Here is a 21,965-nt window from a genome sequence, read left to right as displayed (position 1 = left end):
TCCCATATAGAGCCCATTTCATAGCCGCGTTCGGTCACTCCCCCGAAAATATTAAGCGGGTGACACACTAAGTCGCTTCCTCCGCATCCGCATCTCCGAGCTCTCTGCTCCTGCCGGGCTCCGGCCGCGCTGCCGGGGCACTGCACGTCCCGCAGCCCCGATGTGGGACGGGGAGCGCGGGTGGGCGTGTGTGTACCCAGCCCACCCAGTGGCAGGAGGCTGCCCCGCTCCCTGCCGCGGCTCATCCCCTGCCTTCGGCCTGGCCCGTCCTGTGTTTCATTTCCCTTTGCAGAAATCAAAAGAGTTGCTGCCTAAACCTGGGCTCGCCTCTCCAGGGGAGCGGGACAGCCGCTCCCGGTTCCGGCGCGGGTGCAGCCCGGTCCGGCAAGGTCCCGGCGGCTGCGGCTGTCCCGGCGCGGCTCCCGGCTGCATCCCCGCCCGGCCATCCCCGCCCGGGTCACTAGATGGAGCCTGGCCCCTGGGATGCGGCTGCCTCGCCTCGGGGAGCCGCTCTGGGGGCGCTCTCCAGCTCCTGTTTGTCCCCACTTCTTACAAAAAAGACTGGGGGGAAAAAAATTCTGGGTGAAGTTAAACTGCATCACCCGATTTAAGCTTCAAACAGAATTTTTTTTCTGGTCTGCGCATGGATTTTTTTTCCACTCGAGCTCCTCCCAGGGAGCTCGCTCAGAGAATGGCCCTGGAGAGAAGACGACGCACAAATTTGGGGGTTTTCCACTGTATTTGTATTTAAAGGGATTGCTGCCAACTCTTCTGCTGTACATACAAAGTGATCATTGAAGGAATTTTCTTAGATTTCCAAAAAGAAAACTGTTAATTTCATAAAGAAATTATCCCCCCTCCAGACAATAAATGACAATTCAACAAGACATAACCCCATCTCCCGACCATCTTCTCTGAAACACAAATCTTCAGTCATACTGTTTTTATTTTTTCCTTCTTGTTCACTTTCATCATTTTGACCCTGCACTTGCATCTCCCTCCTGCACACACTCCCACAAAAATCTTTGCTCCATAAGCAATCTTAGCTCAGTGAGGATAAGCACACAGACAAACCACACAAAAATACAGAGGCTTGTAGGATTATGTCTTGTACTTATTTTCATGTGCAATTTCAGGTGTATTTAACTGGAGTTAATGACATCGATCAGTCCACATTTTGATGATCAAAGTCTTGCATAACAAACTCATTTGAAGCAAGGAATTGAATCTCTCATCAATCCCTTCAAAGCAGCTACATCTTTTGATTAGCTTTGGGCATTTTTCGGTGATCAGCTTGAAACACCCAGAAAAGATCCAAGTTTTCCCCTGCATGATTGCTGAATAATTAATAAGGATTAAGACCACTTTTCAGTCAGATGTCTCCCGCTGCATCCTCCAAATCATGTGTGGGCTTTCCTACCAATTCTGGTCTTCCTTACATCACGGAAGTTCACAGTATTATAAGCCCAGTAAATAATACGAAGGCATGCAAGTCCCTAATTCTTTTTTTCCTCTGCAATGTTATTACATGGCTGCTACAAAGGCAGTTCCTGCCCTGCAACCCTGGGCCCCACAGCAGTTGTGCATGTAACTCAGCCTGGCATTCTTCAAGGTACTGAGCACCCGCCACACACGCGGAGGTTATGGTCTGAAATTAATCTGGAGGGCTCCTTTAGCTCAATTTTTCTGTGCATCTCAGTGAATAGAAGCTGGTTTATGACCCCTGCTTCTGCTGTACTGCAGTGGGAACAATAATCATTATCGCAGGTTTTATTTTCCTCATCAAGAAGTTCAGGCTTCTTTCAAGCAGTAAGGAATTGATGCTTGGAACTTGTTCATTCATCTCTGTGAGGATCAAAAATTGAGGCAGAAAGGACAAATCACTTGCACTAAATGATATTTCAAATCAGTGAAAAAGCTGGCTGTAAAGGAGAATTTCCCAAGAATTGAAGGAGAGCCTTTAAAAATTATTTTCGCTGTTGCTGTTGCTGATGTTGCACAAGCTGATGTTAAAGGGTTCGTGTCTAATCAAATTAAAACAAATATTAAGCTCTTAACTAATTTTTTGGAATGGCCTTTCTTGTTAGGGGGAGGTTCTGACCTAAATAATTTGTCCAAGTCCCCTGTAGTCCCTGACAGAGGTAAGTGTCTGCAAACACTTAACTAGACTGAATGGTGCCAATCCTATCACAAAACAGCTGCTGAAGAAATATGGGTTGAATATACCCAGGAAGTATTCATTTTCTTATTCAAGTAGAAGTATTCAATTTCTTATTGCCTCTGTAAAGAAAAAAAGCCTAGATTATTAACTCAGATTCAGGTAACTTATTTTTAACTAGAAACTGAAGATAACTTATTTTTAGCTAGAGATAAATGAGCTAGTGAATGTAACTGAATTCAAAATACAAGAGTTGCAACACATTATTTTAATTTCAGTTCCTGTCTGTGTCACTGGACTTTATCATTTATTGGCATGTTTTCTCAAAGTTCAATAAAAAAGGCACATGCCTTTGCATGTTCCTACAAATGCATTTGCAGGAAAAAGTATTTGGTTGCAGAACAAATGTATTGTAGGGTAAATTCACTTCCAGTGCTGGACCTGCTTCCTGCAACAAGGAAACCTGGTAGTGTCAGATTTTCTGCTTTTATGAGGATAGGAAAAACAACCGAAAACCCAGGCAGAAAGTCTTATAGAACAAAAATACCTCCTAATTAAACAGTTCACAATTGCAAAAGCATTTTCACCTGTTGCAATGGATCATTTATTTCCACTGCACTTTCCAATGTCCCAGTACAATTTCTGCAGAACGAGAAGTCCAAATTTCAGCAATAATGAAGTGAATGTGTTTTGGAAGAATAAAATTAGCTATAATTAAAAGTCAAACATCCAGAGATCCTGGAACACACCACAGAGGTAACAGAGGGCTTGTACCATACTGGATAATGACATGATTGAAACCAACTGAAAAGAAACTAAGGAAGGTGGCCACAAAAATTGGTGAGGAAATAGGGCAAGAACCACCGATGAGTCAAAGTTGGTCATAGCAGGCTACTTGCTGGTGGAGATCAAAGAAGAATTATATAGGTGAGTCACTCAAGGCTGAGTGAGGGTCAAAAATGTGATAAACTGGAGGTGTTTAGGATGAAGAGACATTTTCTCAGTTACGGAATATCTTTGGAATATGATGGTGAAAACTTTGGTTGTACGAGTCACTGAAGGAAGAGGGAAATACCACAGAAACATTGAAGACTTTCTGCTTCCTTTGGGCTGTCTTTGGGACCTCCTACAGATTTTGGAGTTGGGATTACACCAGTGTGATCTAATATTACTTTTGTGAAGAGATCTGTCAGTCTTCCCCTCTTTTCTCTGAAGTCAGAGGTGGGAGAATTACAGAGGCTGCAAATACTCTGAGGGCAGTGAGGTTCCAGGCAGGGCTGGAGATGTCAGTTGTAATGCCGCTGGTTTCTGCTGTGGTTCCTGCCTGTCATCCCAGAAGTGACAGAGAAAAGAAAATGATTTTACCCGTGGCAGAGAGCCAGCAGAGCAGTCCAGCCTTTTCTCTTGCTTCTGGTGGAGAAGAATATGTCAGGAGAATGAGGGAAGGCAGAAGTGAAGACACAGGACACTGCGATATGCAGCTACTCGAGCACGGGCTTGTTCTATAAAGAGCCTTATCAGCACAGCACCAGTTAAAAAATCTGCCTAAGAAGGAGAGGTTACTCCACCATATGTCAGGGACTGCTCTGCTTCCCAGCTGCTTCTGCAATCCAAGAGGCATGGAGGTGACAATATTTCTCCCCGGGCTGTGAATGAGTGCAGAATTGAGATTCCACAGCTCCCGCTGCGTGCACCCACTGACAGGATGTCATAGGATGGGACAAGCACTCACTGAGCCTCTTCCCTGATACCACAGTCCTCAGTGAATTTGTAGGATTCAAGTGCATCAGAGACTCATAGATTTCCAAATGATCCACTTCCAGAGGGGTTCTGCTTCTAAAACTGCTCTGCTAAGGAAGGTCAACATGCTGGGGAGATTTTTGCTACTGTAATTGGTGTGTGTTGTTGCTGGTTCTTTCCAAGGAGCACAGCCAGACAACCAATTTCAAATATCTCTCACCATTCTGTTATCTAATGCTTCCTCAGCTATTGCTATCAGTCAATGCATTCCAGAGAGCAATACTGAGCCTGGAATTGACTTGGAGCTTGCACAGTCAAATGATATCTTCTGGTTAGGTCTGCTCTAAAGCTCACAAAATTCCCACCAGCTTCAAATAACCTAAAGCTTTTTTTTTTTTTTGTCATCACCACAAGCCATTATTTCATGTTTTAGAGGTATTTCATCCACCCCATCTTTTCTGTGTGCTATCAAATCCTTCATAATTCTCCGATAGAAGAAACCTTACAGATTTTATGGGATCATATTTGGTACTGTGATTCTCCAGCACTAAACCAACAAAAGCTGTGTTTTTGTTATGCTTTTTGTTATGTTTTGAGCAGATCTTCGTCCTGCAACAGAAATGAATAATTGCAGGTTTATTTGCCAACAAATTATATTTTGATTTCCAGCTTGACCTAGGGAGTAATGCCCCTGGACTTTGTTTACACAACGTGTTCCTGGAAGCCATAAGGGAAGCTTTTCTAGAAGAGGGTGACTCTAGATCATCAGCTTCTCAGTCAAATGTGGTATCCTTGCAGCATTTACCTGTATTCTTTTCCTGACAGTGACTAAATAATGCTGTCTGCATGACAAGTTCCAGCTTCACTGGAAGTATTTTTCCTTTAATAGACAGAGAACGGTAGAAGCAGATATACCAGAAATGCTTCAAACTTACAAGAGTGCATACTTGGACCTGTGGTCCTGTACAAACACATCTGGACAGAATTAATCAGGTGGTTTTATTCAGCCTGATATAGTGACAATTCCCACAAAATCACCCCTGAAGAGCATAGTAGGAAGCCAGGATTTGCAAAGACTTTGGCAACAAGACCAGTACAGGCCCATTAAAACAAACCTGACCCCAGAACAATTTCACTGAGTGAAATGTGGGATGAATTTGTCCCACAGAGGTCTGACTCTCACTGGAAGTGCATTGTTAAGAGGGACACTGATCCAGGGGTGCTCAGGTGATGATTTTTTGGGAGTCAGAGGTAAGGAGGAGAGGTATGAAAGGGGTTTAGCTCTGTCTGTCTGTTTGGTGAGACACTGAATCCCTCCTTTCCCTTGAAGTTAAATCACCTCAGAAATGTGATTGTACCTTTGATTAAAGGCAGATGTTTTCTCAAAAACACCTATTATAATAATCCTGTTTTGTTGTAAAATTGATACTCCAAAGTCTTCTAGTCATAAAGATGATAAAAAATTACATCACTGTAGGTATTTATTATTTTCATGACCATCTAAGTTGTGTTCTAGCTAGAATCAGTTAGACTTGACTGAGAAGCTGTGGGAGAATTGTTATGGTTTATGTGATGCCAATAATCAGAGCAGCCTACAGGGACAGATTGTCCTACACATATTAGCTCTGGGTGGCTCAGCCCTGTTAAGACTGAAGGATGTGAAAGGTAAGAATATCCCTGTCTGAGGAATTCCCACTTTGGATAGTTGTGGCTTTTTTTTTTTTTTTAATTAGTATTATTATTTGGGCTTCAAATACTTGATGAAGATCAGGGAAAAATGAGTGTGTGCTGAACACATTACAACAATTTCCCATATTGTGAAGTAAAAGAGGTAGAAAGGGAGTTAAGGAAGCCAGCTAAGTCTCATAGTTTTCTTGCTGTCTATATTTCATCTACACTGCTGCTTATCACTACTAAAAACTCCAAGGCACCAACAGAACTGTATAAATTGTTAAGACATGTAAATGATTATCAAATTCAGCCCATGAGTGCTTGTTGACCTGCTGTCATCACCTTTGATTGTGATGATACTGCAGGAAGGACTGAAACTGTGAAGCCCTTTATGAAACAGTCTGAACAAATGTAAACCCCAAAACTAGTACAAAGTTTCCTGATCATTTAACTGTTAATATTTTGCACACAGGCATATCCTCAGCTTCTGGAAAGCAAAACCATTCATCTGAGTCAACAGATACCTAACCTTTCACTCCAGCTCATATCATAGGCCTAAAACTCTGGAGAAATATCTTAGAAAAAACAATTCTCATGCAGCTACTCCAAAATCTGTTTAGTACATAGAATTAAAAAGTGCAATGATATCTTGCCTCCTTTCTCAGAAGACCTCCAGATTCACTCCTTAATTTTAGTGACAACCATGTAGAAAGTTTTACTATGGCTTTGCTCAAGAGAGAGGAAGATTATTAATAAACTGTTCTTCCTCTTGGAGGTCATTGTAAGTAATTTTCATCTGAAATGGAGCCTAAAGCGTAGCCTGGGTGTAGCTGCACAATTTGTTATGAATTGGGAAACTGAGTAACTTTCTCTGATGTTCCTTATTGCAACTGGTCCCCTTTGCTGCCACCAAACATGGCTGTGGCACATTTGGGGTCAAGAACTGAAGGGCAGAGGTTGCTGAAGCATCCTGCCAATGCAGCTAAAAGTGACCTTTAGCTGACAAAGCAGAAATGACACGGGATCTAAAAGAATGGTATTCAAATAGCCAGTCCATCCAAAGCATTGCATTTGGATTGATCCTAATCAGCCATAATTTCCTACTTTAATGGCCAATTAAAAGGCCATTTGAAAGTAAGAGAAGCAGAACAAATCAGCATGGAAAGAGCCTGCATGGTCTTTAGAAAGTAATTCAAGTTTACTTAGGTTTTACACATCTGACTTGTGAGGAAACGAGCGAGTAATGGATGTCTTACTCCAAAAGTAGTTCAGCTTCATTAAATAACTTGTTTCAGCAAGAGATAAAATCTGAAACACCACTGAAAGGTAAAATGAAATGTCTGCATTACCACAAGGTATTTAAACCTAAATATCTACCTAAACATCACAAATATGGGAAGGAATGTAGAATCCTCCACTATCTGGTTATTGTGTGTTATGTACGTTGACTTACTATAAGAAGCAGAATTAAACTAAATGTTTTTTGTGTGTACTTACAACTGTAATCAGACATATAACCATCAGAAAAATTCTATTTTACCATTTTTAAATGCTAAATATTTTTATGTCAAGCACATCTTCAATTTGTTTTCCTTTTTCTGGAAACAAAGCTCCTTGAACATTTTAAGCTGAAAGTGAGAGCCCCATTGCCTCTGGCTCTTTCATGTCTGGAGGCAGCAGGAAGATCCTTGCACAACCAGAGGCAGAGAGCCCTCAGTTGCTGAAGTAAGCAAAGCAGACAGATGTGCTGAGGATGGAAAGGTGGAGTGGCTCTTTCACATGGCTCAGCATGCAGTTCATACACTCTGGGTTGTGGATCTGTGGATTTGGGCATTGCCTTTGCCAAGGGGGCTGTAAAGACAATCGCACACCACACACACACCCCCCCCAGTTAATTCAGAATTTAACCTAGTTCAGAACATTTACAGAGCAGGGGAGGAATCCTTCTCTCCCTGTGGGGCACCGAGGTTTCAATCAATAGCAAAGGCTCCCTGAGACCTGTCTATTGCTCTTTATCAGAGGCCTCCAGCAGATAAAGCCTGTCACAAAACAGCTACTGATCGCTGCCACTGCAGCCTCGCTGCAAGGGAGAGCTGCTGCTGCAAGGAAGGAGATGCCCTTTTTCCCATTGCCTGCGCTATCAGGACACAGATTGCCACCAGTGTGGTTTGGACTCAGCCAGGCAGATGTTTCATCAGCTGGATAACAGAAGGAAGGGAGCAGCCAATGCTAATGACATCGAGAGCAGCAGAACTGTAACTGATCCCTGTACAAACCCTTTCAATTCATGGCTCCAGTGGCAATGCCAGCACCTTTCTCAAGAGACAGTAATTGCCAAATTTATGAGATTTTCTCACATACACAGGCAGCAATGACAACCCTTTGCACAGCAAGTAGCAGATATAAAACCCCACTGATTAATCATTCAATCCTCACTCCAACTGGGTCACTTATGTTCCCTGTAGAGCTGCAATTTAAATTAATATTTGTAGTTTAGTCCTGTTGAGGCTTCATGAGAATGAAGGCTCCATTTTGCCTCATGTCTTAGAAAAAGATATCAGGAAAAAAAAGCAACAATATCCTGTTTTCCCTTCCTCACATAACAAAATGCACAAGGAGTGGGTTTTGTAGCCCCCCAAACTGCATATTTATTCCTCTGGAAAGTCTTGCTCCCATTACAGCTGTGGACACACACGGCTTCAGCTTTTCCAATTTCAGATCAATGAGCCACCCAGCAAAGAGCACAGAGTTGGCAGGTCCTGAATGAAATGAAAGGGAGCTCAGTTCTTGGCTCCAGTTTTCTGTCACTCCATTGTCATTCAGCAAAATAGACCAAAGAGAAAAGCGATCAATCCATAAACTCATGAAGCCTCAGTCTCCAGCTGTCATCAGCTTTGAGCCCCCTCCACTGATCTTATCTGTTGCAGAGTGATTGAAAGTAATTTGTTTTGGTTGAAAGTAATTTGTTTTGGAGAGTAATTAGATTATCTCTTGGGGGGCTTCCTACCTGGTGACCCAGTGTTTCTCCTCTGCCGGCTGCTCATTAACATCAATTACCATAGAGACACTCTTCAAAGGAAGGCCTGCACTGCCCAGGGTGGGGAACCTATTAAGAAATATGCTTCTCATTCCTGCTAGGAGATAATAAACCTTCTGGTGTCACACAATTATTTGTGGGTCAGACGCATATGATCCCACTGGGGCTTAAACCTTGTGTGTGAAATGTTTAGCAATTAGGAAATGAGCTGGATCTCTCTGTAATGGTGTATATTGATTGGACCAGGCTCAAGCATAATATCTGGGAACATTTCCTGATGAATTCTCTGGATGAGTATCCCACCCTTGCAGAGGTACTGGGATGGTGTATATTGATTAAAATAGGCTCAAGCATTATATCTGGGAACATTTCCTGACGCTGGGTGAGTATCCCACACTTGCAGAGGTACTGGGACCGCAAATGAAGTTCACATCTTTAGGAGAAATTGCATAGAGGCTCAAAAGTTCATACTCTGATTCCTGTTCCCAAAATCACCTCTTTTTAATTGAGACAATTTATATGGTTATGTAAGTGACACAGCACTGATAAGCATCATCAAACTGATATCTATATATTTTTTTTTTTTCCTGCAAAAATGTGGGTGCCAAATGAGTGAGGCATTACCTGACTGGGGCATTTACTGGTAGTGATTGTATCATTGCTACTGTTCCATTCTGCAGAACAACGCAAAATAAAGAACCATTGTGATCCACCTTTTGGACTGGGTCTCTTTTCAGGCACAGCAAGTCTGAGTAATAAATGCTCTTGGTTATGCCTTCATTTACCAATATTCAATCCAAAATTTTCTCTTGTTGCATCTGATCTCTGTGCTGCTCAGGAAGTAGAAAAACAATTAGTGGGAGCAGAAATTATCTCCAAAGGTAACGTTGGTTCGTGTAGATGTTGTGTAGAGGTCCCAGAGTCACCAAAAGCTCCGAGTTGCTCCTGGGCATGCAGGATGACCTGGTATTGACTACAAGGAAGCTGGGGAAGAAGGGTGGTGAGAACATCCTTGTTGTGCAGCTCATGGTTACCTGGTCCATAGGGAGAGGAGTTTAAGTTGGGACAGCCTAAGTCCCAATGGCTGAGAATCATCACCAGTGCCTGCAGTCATCAAACCCCACCCTTTGAGATGATCCTGGTTCTCCAGGTTATACTCCCTACCAGAGTCCTTTAAATGGCTTTTCTGAAAAGCTGCTAGATGCTAACATCTGAAGTAAATAACTGCCTCCTTTTTTTTTTTTTTTTTCATTTGTCTTGTTTGAGTAATTAGGTCATTATATCTGAAAGTGATTGTTTCATGCGCGCTGAGAGCAAATAATAAAGACCTTTGATGAATCCAGCGAGCAGCATGTAAATGTGGGGGAGGAATGCAGAGGCAAAGGAATGACCTTTCTGGAACAGAATTTCTCCCCGTGCCACAATTTTTATCCACATTAAGGTCAGTTACTGTGTTTAGTTTTTCCTGCTGTGTGTATTCTTCATTGCTTCCTTTTCCCAATAAAATGCACATTGTCCAAAGCGTTTGCAACGTCCTTTAAATGGCTGCTGCTGGCTTGTTTGTGAGCCAGCCAGTGGCTGCTTGTACAGAGTTAAATGTTACCTCTTTCCACAGCTTTCAAGGAATGCTTAGAACTTAAATATTTCGTCAGATTGCATTTATATAATGTTGATATTAATACTGAGCAAGAAGTGATCTGTAGCCACCTCTCCATGGTGAGATCCTAACCATGGAGATGAAGGGAGGCAAAAAAGTAAACTGATTTTATTACTCATTCAAGTGGTAGTTAAAAAATAAAACACAAGGACCAAATATGGAAAATAAATAACCTTTTGCTTCTCAGGACTGATCCTCGCAGGTAAGGATGTATTGACTTATTCCAGTTAGCAGCTCATGTGAGTGACTGTGGGGAGTCTCTCTACAGCCCAGTGAAACTAGAATTTTGTTTCTGTGCATCAGAAAACAAAAGGTCTGTTTTGGCATCATTTAAGCTAGATTCAAAATAAATGGTTTGAAGGAAAAGACTTCCCACATTGCCGAGCTTCAGTTTGCTTTTAGGAGCAAGTGGCACTGGAGCATGGGGGCTGAATTCTCTTTGGAATAAACCAGGCCTGAGTTTGTGATCACTGAGGTCCCCTGACATGGTGTTAGTCCCAGTGGCCACTGAGGCCATGAGACCAGGTTAGACCTTACCCAAAGCAACCCCCTCCAGCCATGTCCAGTGTGGATGCTGGGTCCTCATGCGATAATTCAGGATATCCACACCATCTTCTGTCTTCTTAAATAAATACTTTTTTTTTCCTATGGCATACAGTAGGTGCAATAATTCCAAATCCAGATCCATGTTGCTCTGATTCTGAAGAGTAGGTCTAAGGAATAATGAGGTGATTATCACTGACTTGGGATTATTTACTTGTGGTAAAGCTAGCAAAGTAACAATGCAAAGCAGGCTGTTGGGTAAAATCAAAACCAAAACGTGGATCAAAAGAGATTAAATCTATGGCAAAACCCCTGAATTCCCTATGGGGAAAATAACAGTTTTCCCAATGAGAAAATTGAAAATTGCTCTAAGTCATAACAGGGGCATGGGGCAGGTCACATATCTCAGAAATATTGTGGACAGATATTACAGATGGCTTACAGTTTTGAGTTACTTGAGGGACTGCAGAAGAGAAAAACAGAGTTTAAAGAGTGACCCTCCTTTCTGCAATGCTATGCAGCAAGTAGGAGCTAATTCTGAAATTAATTTCTCAACCACAGAGCCACAGGACAAGATACTTTCTCAACACTTTTGTTAGACCTCATGTGGGTTTTGTTAAGGCTCTTCTGGACCTTAAATCTCCTGTCTACAGAAAAACTCCATCCCTTCTTGATTCTCTGCTACTATAGTGTAAGAAAGGAAAAGATTAAGTGACATAGAGCCACCCATTCACATATTTTTACCCACTGCATTACTGACCACTACAAATGTAATGGCCAAACTATTTTCTCTGCATGCCCTGGAGAAAAAATATTGGTTTTGTGGGTGGTTGATCAGAAACTGTTTAGAAGCACAGCACAGAGCCTTTTTCAAATGTGCAGATTATTCACCCAAGGCAGAAATGCCAGGGTGTAAGTTAAGGATCCAGAAGAGGAGGAAATACCATGTATGTGCACATCCTGAAGAGAGAAATTTCAGCAGTTTTTCTCTTTGAGACAGGTACCAGTCACAGACCTGGATTCATATTGGAAATTCTCCACTGACTACTGTTTGAACAAGCAATCACGTTTATTAATTAGTCAAAGTAATCAAATCTCTGTGGGCAATTTACTAAATTCTATTTCTTGCTATCATGGTACATCCAATCTCTCTGAGTGAAGAGGTGACTTCTTAAACTCCAGAAAACAGCATAACCATATTACAAACTGCCAAATGCACTTCCAAATTACAAAATGCCAAATGCACTCTTCGCACTTGCAAAGAGTTTGTCAGCTCATGCTTCCCCTTATCCTGAGATTTCAGCCTGGCCTTCTTCCAACATGTCCAATTCACGACCATGACTTTGCCCACTCTACCCTATGGTGGCTTTGTTGGCTCTGCCTTTTCCCTCTTGATGTTGCAGGATAACTGGGTGAATTCCCCGCAGGAAGAAGAGGGTTGGGAGGGATTCCTAGCAGAGGAAAATAAAATGCCAGCACCCTCTTTATGTGGCTGACATGAAGGTCCTGTACAATCTGGTTCATTAAAGGGATGTCACAAGGTGGTGATTACAGGGAAAGTTCAGCTGGTTTCCCTTTGAAGTACAGAAGGGTGGTGCTCAGGTAATGGAGGTGAACATCAGTGCTTTTGATGTCTGCAGGCTTTGCACCTGCACATCTGGAAGCCTGCACACCTTGCTGCCACCTCACAGGCCTCACAGCTGGCTCTACAAAAGGCCAGCAGGATGCACATCACTCTCAAAGGCCACTCTCCTTCCTCAGCCTGCCTCAAATTGTACCTTGTTACCTTGCTTTGGTGATGGTTCCATTCATCTCCTCCTCACCTTCAAAGAATCGGCAATCTGGCCCCGCAGGTTCTGCTGTGTTGCTGTAGGGATGGTCCAGCATTTGTCCTTGGAAGCCCATTCCAGCCCCACTGAGGAGCACAGGAATGCTTGGCTCTGGTGCCAGGCGCCCACAGCCCACCATGAAAGAGCTGAGGAAATCAAAGGAGATGGGCTGAAATCGGTGTGGACACAAACCTTACAAATTTCAGTCTCTCTACCCCTGTATTTAATTACTTCTAAACTCAACTTCAGTGTATAGAAAGAGTGACAAAACATCATCATTCAAAAAATCAGTTATAGAAGCAAATAATTTTGTGTCATAGTTCAAAAGCATAATGCATGTTCTCACCAGAAGTGGGAATGGCCATCACTGCTTTTTTAAATCCTGGGGGAAAAATGCCATTGCATTTGAGACATCATTTGATTTAGAGAGTTGGCCACCTCTTGTCTGGTAAATGATGTTTTGATCTTGCTGTCTGGTGCCAGGTCCCTGCCTCAAGATGTTTGAGGCCTTAAGATTTCTGTGTTAAACATTAGAGCTTACTCCACAGGACATCATTTTCCAGATTAACAGTTTTCCTGATTTCCAGTTGGGTTTTATGAAGAACCATCTGATTTAGGGATTGGTTAAATACAGAACCTCGGTGTTCAACATACTTCAGATGTTTTGCTGTAACTGGAAGAGTCTGTCTGGGACCTGGATCTGCAAGGACCTAAGTTTGGCTGGAATGAGCCAGGTTGAAGATGAGTTTAGTGCAGGATCATGTCAATTTGGTTGCAGTTGGCTACAGATAACTACAGAACAAGACAAAAAGGAATGTACAGAGTAAATCTTCAACTTTGGGCAATATTTGTTAGTGGGTCTTTTTGAAACAAAGGTTACAGTATTTTCTTTTCCATTAGGGTTTCAAACAAGGTATCCAGTGCTAATGATTTCCTGACTTCAATATTTTTTTAATAGCCTTACCTTGACTCCTTTTGAAAACAGGCATCACATTTGCTCTCTTTCGTTCCTCTGATACTAAGGCTGGTCAAGAAGTGTCACATCCCAGACATCAGTTCAGTGAATTCACATCTGAGCTCATCTCAACTCTGCTACCCTTTGGTCAAGAGCCTTGTGGTTAATTACTCCATTGGATTTGCCCCAGGATGGAAAGAAAATACAATGGATGGACGCTTAGACAATTAAAACATTATTTATATGCAAAATGTGCAACAATATTTCATCAGCTCATCTCTCTGTGGTACTCAGGGTGATCTAAAATCTCCATCTAAATAAGACCTTTAATACTTTTTTTTTACATTGCTTACCCATTGCAACTTCTTTTTTTTTTAAACAAACACATAAATGAAAGAATCTCACATTTTCTCTTCTAATTTTTGAAACATAAAGAGGAAAGTGCCATATGTTTGTTTAGCCAGGTTTTCAAGGTGCCGGTTCCCATCCCAGTGTGCCCATCCTCCCTCCTCCTTTTCTTTTTCCTTCCAGGGAGCACATTCCTGCAGGAGCTCAGCTGAAGGGGCGTTGTTGTTTTCTGGTGCCCTGGCAGCCTGCAGCCCCTGCCATGGCACAGCATTCCTCCCTGTGCCTCCGGGCTGTGCCACTCGGAGCTGGCATTTACAGAGTGGCATTAATGCCTCCCCAGACCAGGGCCCTTGCTGAGTGCGGCCAGCTGAGGCTGCACGTTTGAGAGTGGGCTGTGGAGCCATGAATCCCAAAAGGAGCTCCCCCTCCCCTGGGCGTGTAGGGCTCGTTTTGCCATTTTCTCTGAAATGGTGTAATCCCAGCAAGATGAACACCCATGGGATGGGGGACATGGATATATTTCCTTCCCAGCATCTGATTTAGGGCTTGACTTCAGTGAAGGCAGTGGAAGGATCCCTACTCATTCCAGTAAACCTGAATCAGGGCTGCAAGATAAACTGTTCTGCCACTTACAAGGTATAAAAGCATACGAGTAGGTTCGTTAATTAATCAGTGCTGTCACATCTTCGAATTAGCAGCAAATGCTCCTTTAAAGCCATCACAGGGAAAAATTTTCACAACAAACCATCCTCTCTGCCAAAGGAGGCTTTTGCTAATAGAGGCTTGTAGGTGTTAGCTGCAAAGGAGAACTAAATAGAAAATGTTTGCTTTCTACTTAGCGAATGTCTGTCATAGCCCTGCTAAGTAGCCAGAAACAAATTATGTGTGAAACTCAGTATCCCTCTCTCTCTTTCTCTCCTGTGATTGATATTTGCTTATGCAGCCCAAGTCCTTAATTTAATTAACAGGAATATGCTTATTTTACAAATTATAACCTTGTAATCTCCTTAGCAGGAAAAAAAGGAGTGTTCTTACCACTGACTATTCTTTGTTGTGCATCATCTTATTACCAACATTGTTGTGGCCTTCTATTTCTCAAAAAAAAACCCAACTGTATTGGACTTGCTTTTTATTTCCACTAACTTCCAAGTGGATTTTATTTACAGAAATTTTATGGGAAAGGCACAAAAATCTCCTGAGGCTATGTGTCCCTATACAGACTTCTAGAACAGCTCAGTTTATTGAGTGCTTGTTTCAAATATAAAATGAATTAGCACTGACTTGTTTTTAACATTTTCTTTAACAGAAATATTGAATGGATTTGCCACCATTTTGGAAAAAATTGTGAACTGTAAACTTCACTGAAATGTCATAGATGCCCATGACAGGTGAAAAAGGAATAGGTGTTGACAGGTAGCAGAGGTGTTTTTAAATGGGTGTATGTATATTTACATCTACAGACACATTCACGGGGCTGTGGCTGTTGCATTTTTATGACTCTGTACAAAGAACCTGTGCTGCATCTGCTTTAAACATGGATTTATGGTTGCCTGTTCATTCACTCTTCCCTTTTATCAAGGAATGTATCCTTCAGTGCACCCCCACCACCAACACAAAGAAATATTTTTATTGATGGTCACGTGCAAAGGTAATTCTGTTAATGCAGCACCCTGTGCTGTGAGTGCCCAACTGTCCCTGCCAAACCTGCAAAGGGCTCTGCACACTCAAGGGGACAGCATGTTTGGTGCTTCTATGAATAGAATCAGAACAAACTGGCAAGGCAAATGTATGTTTGCTTCTTTATTTTTCTTAATTAACTTCTGGAGAGTGCAAACAATGAATAAATGCAAATTTGTACTGCGTCATCTTCCAGAAATCTGATGGAAAGGAACCTCAGATTTATGTCACAAGGGGAAGGGAATGTGGTGACTTTCAGTCTGCAGCTCTGACACCCACATGAGCACCCACAGCTTTTTAATAAATGTATATCTGGTCCTTATTTCTGCATCTGCTTGCCTTTCTGTCAGAGTCAGAAGGCAATAACAGCAGAATGTTTCCATGACTATTAAACTCTAATTCAGTGTGGGCCATTCAGTGTCTGCACTGGTAGCCTTATTTATTTTCTGTCATCATTAAGCAGAAGAGCAGAACTTATTTAGAAACTGAGATTTAAACTAACCATTTAATTAACTAATAATGCTTCCAAACAGATGCCCTCCCTCATTCTGTGAGGTCACTACCTCACTCTCACCTGACTTGCAAGCACAGAATACCAGGAGTTCCTTTTTACACCAGATCTACCTGAATGGGTATTCAGTGATTCTTCAGCCTTTATTTGTGAAGTGCTTTAAATATATTTTTCCTGTTGTTCATTTTGCTGCACACCTGTGACTAAGAGTAAGCTGAGGCTCCCAGGGTCCTGATTAAATCCAAATGATATGTGATAATGATTTTATTAGAGTCACACAGGTTGCAGAGGAGGACTTTGTTTAGAAGTGTAGTAATTACAGTCTTATTTCTAATGTGAAGATTGCCATTGTGGTATTTATTTGATAATAAAAAATGTAAAAGCTCAAGACTGAAATGAAATGTCTGAGTTTGTAACCTCAGAGAATATTTTGATAGACTTTCATCACTTTAACCTTTGTGCTTGTGTTTACTCCTTTAATCCATATGGACTAAGATATATTCCAAAATCATAACATTTACTGAATAAGCTCTAGTCTAGTATACCCTGAGGAATAATCACATGGCATCATCTTATTCCATGAAGTCACATTCTTTGCTGTTTACTAACCATTAATCCACAACATCAACTCCATGAATTATTTGTCAATGTTATTTTATGGCTACAATACCCATTAAATAATTTAAACTGTGTGTGTCTGTTTATATGTATATTTAAATGAGCAAAATAAATAGCAAGAATTCATTTAAAATAAATCACTGCCTTGGATGTGGCTCGTATTTCTAAAGATTTGCAGAAGATGCTAAATTTATGACCCTCAAGGTCAAAGACCTTGTAGTAGGAGTTTATCTTACTCTGTGATTTCTTGGGTTTCCATTTATAGATCTGACTCCAGCAGCAATCAGATTCTTTCCCACACAATCACTATCAATCCCTATTGAACACAAAGCCACGTGAGGTGGCCATCTGTGTAGGTATGCTTCTGATGAAAGATATGATATAATGACTTTCCTGTCATTATTCCATGGGGGCATGCCTCCTCTGCAGGGCATGAGACTATCACAGCTATATTTACAACTTACATATCTCTAAAGCACTTAAGTGCTTTTCCTTGACCACCCCAAGCATGCTGAAAAACCCTGTGCTGAAATGCCCATGCTGTGATTGCTAAAACAGATACAGCCCAGTGAATCACATCTGATAGCTTATCAGAGAGCATGAACAACCTGGTTTTTATGCCCTTCTGGCTAGTAAGCAGACACTGGGTGTTCTAGTTCCTCTTCCATCAGGATTCGTGCCTGGTACACCCTTGCTCCTCACAGGGATGTGTTGAACTCCTGACAGGCTGAGCTTGGCTCAAAATTGTCTTGGTCACCTCTGCAGCCCTGAGACGTGGGGAGAGAAACTGCAAAGGACTGAGGGGAAGGAGATACATAGGCCAAATGGAACATGGGCAAGTCAGAAGCTCCGTGCTAAACTGAAAAAGAGAATATAACGCAGAATATGAAAACTGAGGGCAGATACAGATACTGACCAGAGCAGAAAAAAGAGTTGTAAACTTGAACAAGCTAGATTCAGACTAAATATGAGGAGCAGCTTCTTTAAAATTAAGGTGGTGAAGCACTGAGGCGTCACTTAGGTTGCCCAGAGAGGCTGTAGATGCCCCATTCCTGGGAACTCTCAAGGTCAGGGCCGACAGGGCCTTGAGGAACGTGATCTTCTTCAAGATGTCCCTGCTCATTGGACTGGATGACCTCTAAAGGTTCCTTCCAACCCAAACCATCTCATGAGCCTGTGATTCTGTGAAAACAAACCCACCCTGACAAGAACATAGCAGGCAGTCCATGCATATTAACATCTGCAGGAACAAATCTGAGTCACAGGGCTGGATGCAGGTATGAGTCGCTCCCACGTTGGCAGAGTTTGCATCACTGCTCTTCTGACCCTGCCTGGCCAGCAGGCAGGTCCAGGCCAATGCTTGGGTAAAGCTTAAGTGTCTTTGTCCTTGATTGTCTTTGACCTTAACATGGTGCATAAGGTCTCCAGAATAAAATCTACACAAAAGAGTTCAAGGTGTAGAAAAAAATGGGAGAGGTGATCAGAGAGAATGCAACTGAAAACCATCAGGAAAGGTGGTAGAAAATCAAAAGAGGAGTGTGTAAACGTGTCAGAACAGGATGTGGAAGAAGGAAGGGTGTTGGCTCGGATGGGGGATGTTTCTGGGCTCAGTGTGAGGAGGAAGCTGGGCACAGGCAGGGCTTCTGGGGAAAGGCAGTACCAGTCACCCTGCCCTGGCAGAGGAAGGTCAAAACCACGGCAAAAAGCAAGGTAATCTTGCCGAGGAGGTGTGGAAAAGCTGTAATAAATTGCAGCTGTAGTTCTGGCTGTTGGCAGGTCGCTCCTGCCCAGGTTCCAGAGCACACCGCAGGAGATCTGGGGTCGTTACACGGGAGTAACCCCAGGGCAGATCAGCCCTTATCTCAGAGCTCATTGAAGGAAAGGCACCAACAGAAAGACACCCTGGCTCCAGAGTGAGAGCGCACAGGGGAGATAGGGAGCTAACTGCCCCAGTTAATGTGTAACTCCTCGTGGCTGAGCTCCGGCTCACGGCAGCATCAGGGTGCCTCGGAGCGCGATTCAGGATGGAAGGTGAGCACTGAGGGGCTGTGTATGCCCATTCCCAGAAAGGGGACAGGTCTGGAGCACAGTGGTCTCCCTCCCTCCCTCCCTCCAGGAGTAGGAGGAGGAGAGAGGTGTCCCAGCCTGGCAGAGCAGCGGTACTCATTCCTGGTGGAGGAGCTGAGTCTTTCCTGGCTGCTGGGGCTGCCCTGCCACGGGGCCAGGAGGGGCTTGAGATGGGAAAAGGCCATCACAGGGCTGGGTTTTAGTGTTGGTACAGGGCATGGGGAGGCCCTGGAGAAGCCTTGGCTTGCTGATGAAGGAGCCCTGAGAAGGGCATCCATCCCACTGTGCTGCTCAGCCATGGGACCATCCCCACCCTAGACAGGGATCAGAGCAGGGATCCCTTTTACCATCTGGCCAAGAAAAAGAGTTTATAAAAGGTTTGTCCACCAAAAGCTCCAAAATGCTCCTCATGGTTGAGCCCTCCAGCTTGCCAAGCAGCCCTCACTCAGAGCTGCATGGCTGGACATTGCTTCTAATCTCCTTTACAGAGATCCCCACAGGACTGGCAGAAAGGCTGGGATCTCTCCTGTCTCTAATGGATGCTCATGGTGCTTCTCACCCCTTTCTTCTCCCAGGCACCCTTCCCCTCAGTGACAGTCCCCAGCTGTATGGGCCCCAGCCAGCACTGCAAACACCTTTCCTGAAGGCACTGCAAGCAAACAGATGTGGCTGCAGAGATAATGAAAAAGTATGTAAATAGTAGCTCCCCAGAAAGCACCAAGCTTTACCAAGTGGTTTTGACACTTGCCAAATACCTTTAAGCTGATAAAGATCTGATTTGTACTTCAGAGGTAACCTGATTAGCAACCAATTTGAGTCTGGAATATGGTAATTGGTACAAACATCACTAAATCACTTTCTTTAACCTATATGGAGCAGTGTGAATGAACGATAGTGGAGGTCAACACAGCCTGGGGAGCCATAGAGGATGGGTACTCCTGTATCTACCCACAATAAAATAGTATGGTTACTAATAAAATGCAATTGCATGTACACACAGAGAATGACACTAGAAGTTACCCGAGGTCAATCCAGCACTCAGAATTTAAGAACAACTCAATTAAACCTGCTTTGAAACTAAAATCTGTCATGCACCACTTTTTTTTTTTTGTGTCAGGAGTCCTGCCTCTTTCAGTGCCCAGTATGGAGGCTGTTCAAAAAATGAGCACCAGTTCCTCATTTTGGTTTTTTTAAGCCTCAAGCTGACTGACCCAGAATCTTCATGTCTCACAAATTTTGATGTATTAATGAACATATTTTGAAGACTATGACAGCTTGGAAACAAGGAGCTAAAAGCACAGGGATATTAGTGTCAAAAAGTTGAATTAATGTAAACTGCCCAGGTTCAAACCTTCCTGGCATGATTTTTTTGTAGTATTTGTCAATGTCAGATGTTTATACCCACCACACAGCCACAGCTGATTTAAGTTTTGGGTGCTCACCATCCTCGTCACACTTCATGGAGTCTGGTTGAGCATTCAGGAAGGAAAGCCTGGACCTTGGTGTTGCTCCCCTTGGAGAAGATAAGGTTCCAGGGAGACCTTAGAGCCCCTTCCAGTAGCTAAGGGGGCTTTGGAATAGATGGAGAGGCACGTTGGACAAGGGGACAAGATGGCAGGATGAGGAGGAATGGCTTTAAATGGAAAGAGGGCAGGGTTAGATGGGATATTGGGAAGAAATTCTTCCCTGTGAGGGTGCTGAGGCCCTGGCACAGGTTGCCCAGGGAAACTGTGGCTGCCCCATGCCTGGAAGCATCCAAGGCCAGGTTGGAAGGGGCTCTGAGCAGCCTGGGGTGGTAGAAGGTGTCCCTGCCCCTGAGAGGGTGCTGGGCTGGGTGGTGCTCAGGAGCACAGGATCATGGAATGTTTTGGGTTGGAGGTGACCTTAAAGCCCATCTCATCCCACCCCCTGCCATGGGCAGGGACACCTTCCACTATCCCAGGCTGCTCCAAGCCCCATCCAACCCGGCCTTGGAACTTATGATGAAAATTGTGATGTAAGCAAGCAACATTGTTTTGCATTAAGTAATATGTGGTAGACACTTCTTGGATGATATTTTTAAGTAATCAGATTTTTAAACCAGACGGTTCAGGGAAATGTTTCTTGCTCGAAGTCTGGAACTCATGACTCATATGCAGGGAACAGAAATTGTGCTGTGTCCCTCTTTACACGTTGTATTTCCTGATAGCAGCTTGGCATGATGATTTTGCACTGTGCCATCCCTTTTTAGATTATTTAGTAGAAGGAGAACTGGGGCAGTTTTGTTTTGGTGGGATTGTTTTGCTTTGTTTTTAACTCCACACTGGCTTTTCCACATTAAAAATCTGTTCTCATCTGTGCTTGGCAAGCAGCAGCATAGTGTCATATAAAGTGAGCTACAGCATTTGAGGGAATTCCTTTCAACTCTCTCGCTGCGGTGCTCACTAGTCATTATTAAAAGCCTCCTCAGCCCTTAGCAGAGTGCCTTTAATTGGCCACTTGCCTGGTCAGTTCACAGGCTGCGGTGGAAACCAAGTGGTAAAGTGTGAACAACCCGCTCTGGCACCATAAACTCGGTGACCGCTCTGAAAAACCCGTGGCTATTTATATACAAGGCAGTGTTTTGTCATGCTGATTTTTACTAGGGCAGATCAGATACAGACAGCTTGGGAGATGTCACGGGTGAGTCACAAAATGCTCAGCACGGGCTGGTTAAAACAGGCAAGGCTGCAAAGGAGGGAAGGGGTTGGAGTCTCTGTCCTTTTCCATGGTGAAGGGGTTCCCTTTTTGGTTATCCCACATGCTGGATCATCCCTGGGTGGAGAGAAATCTGCCTGGCTGGCAGAACCCATCCTCAGGACAGGTTTTGGGTTGTTCCTTGCAGATAAATGTTTGGTGGGTGGCAGGAACTTTGGCAATGCTTTCAGTTTTCTCAGAAACGTTGCAACCTGTGACGCATCAGCGCCTTCTTTTGTGGGGTTAAAATTGATTTTTACCTTTAATGCATTGATTTTACTGCCTCAGAGGGTAATGTGAGGAAAGTTTATCCCTGGAAGTGTTCAAGTCCAGGCTGGATGTGGCTTTGAGCAGCATGGCCTAGTGGAAGGTGTCCCTGCCCATGGCAGAGGGTTTGGAATAAGGTGGGTTTTGAGACCCCTTCCGAGCCAAACCATTC

Source organism: Zonotrichia leucophrys, chromosome 5, assembly GCF_028769735.1.
Source record: "Zonotrichia leucophrys gambelii isolate GWCS_2022_RI chromosome 5, RI_Zleu_2.0, whole genome shotgun sequence".
Classification (NCBI taxonomy): Eukaryota; Metazoa; Chordata; class Aves; order Passeriformes; family Passerellidae; genus Zonotrichia; species Zonotrichia leucophrys.
Note: the sequence above shows the minus strand (reverse complement) of the source record.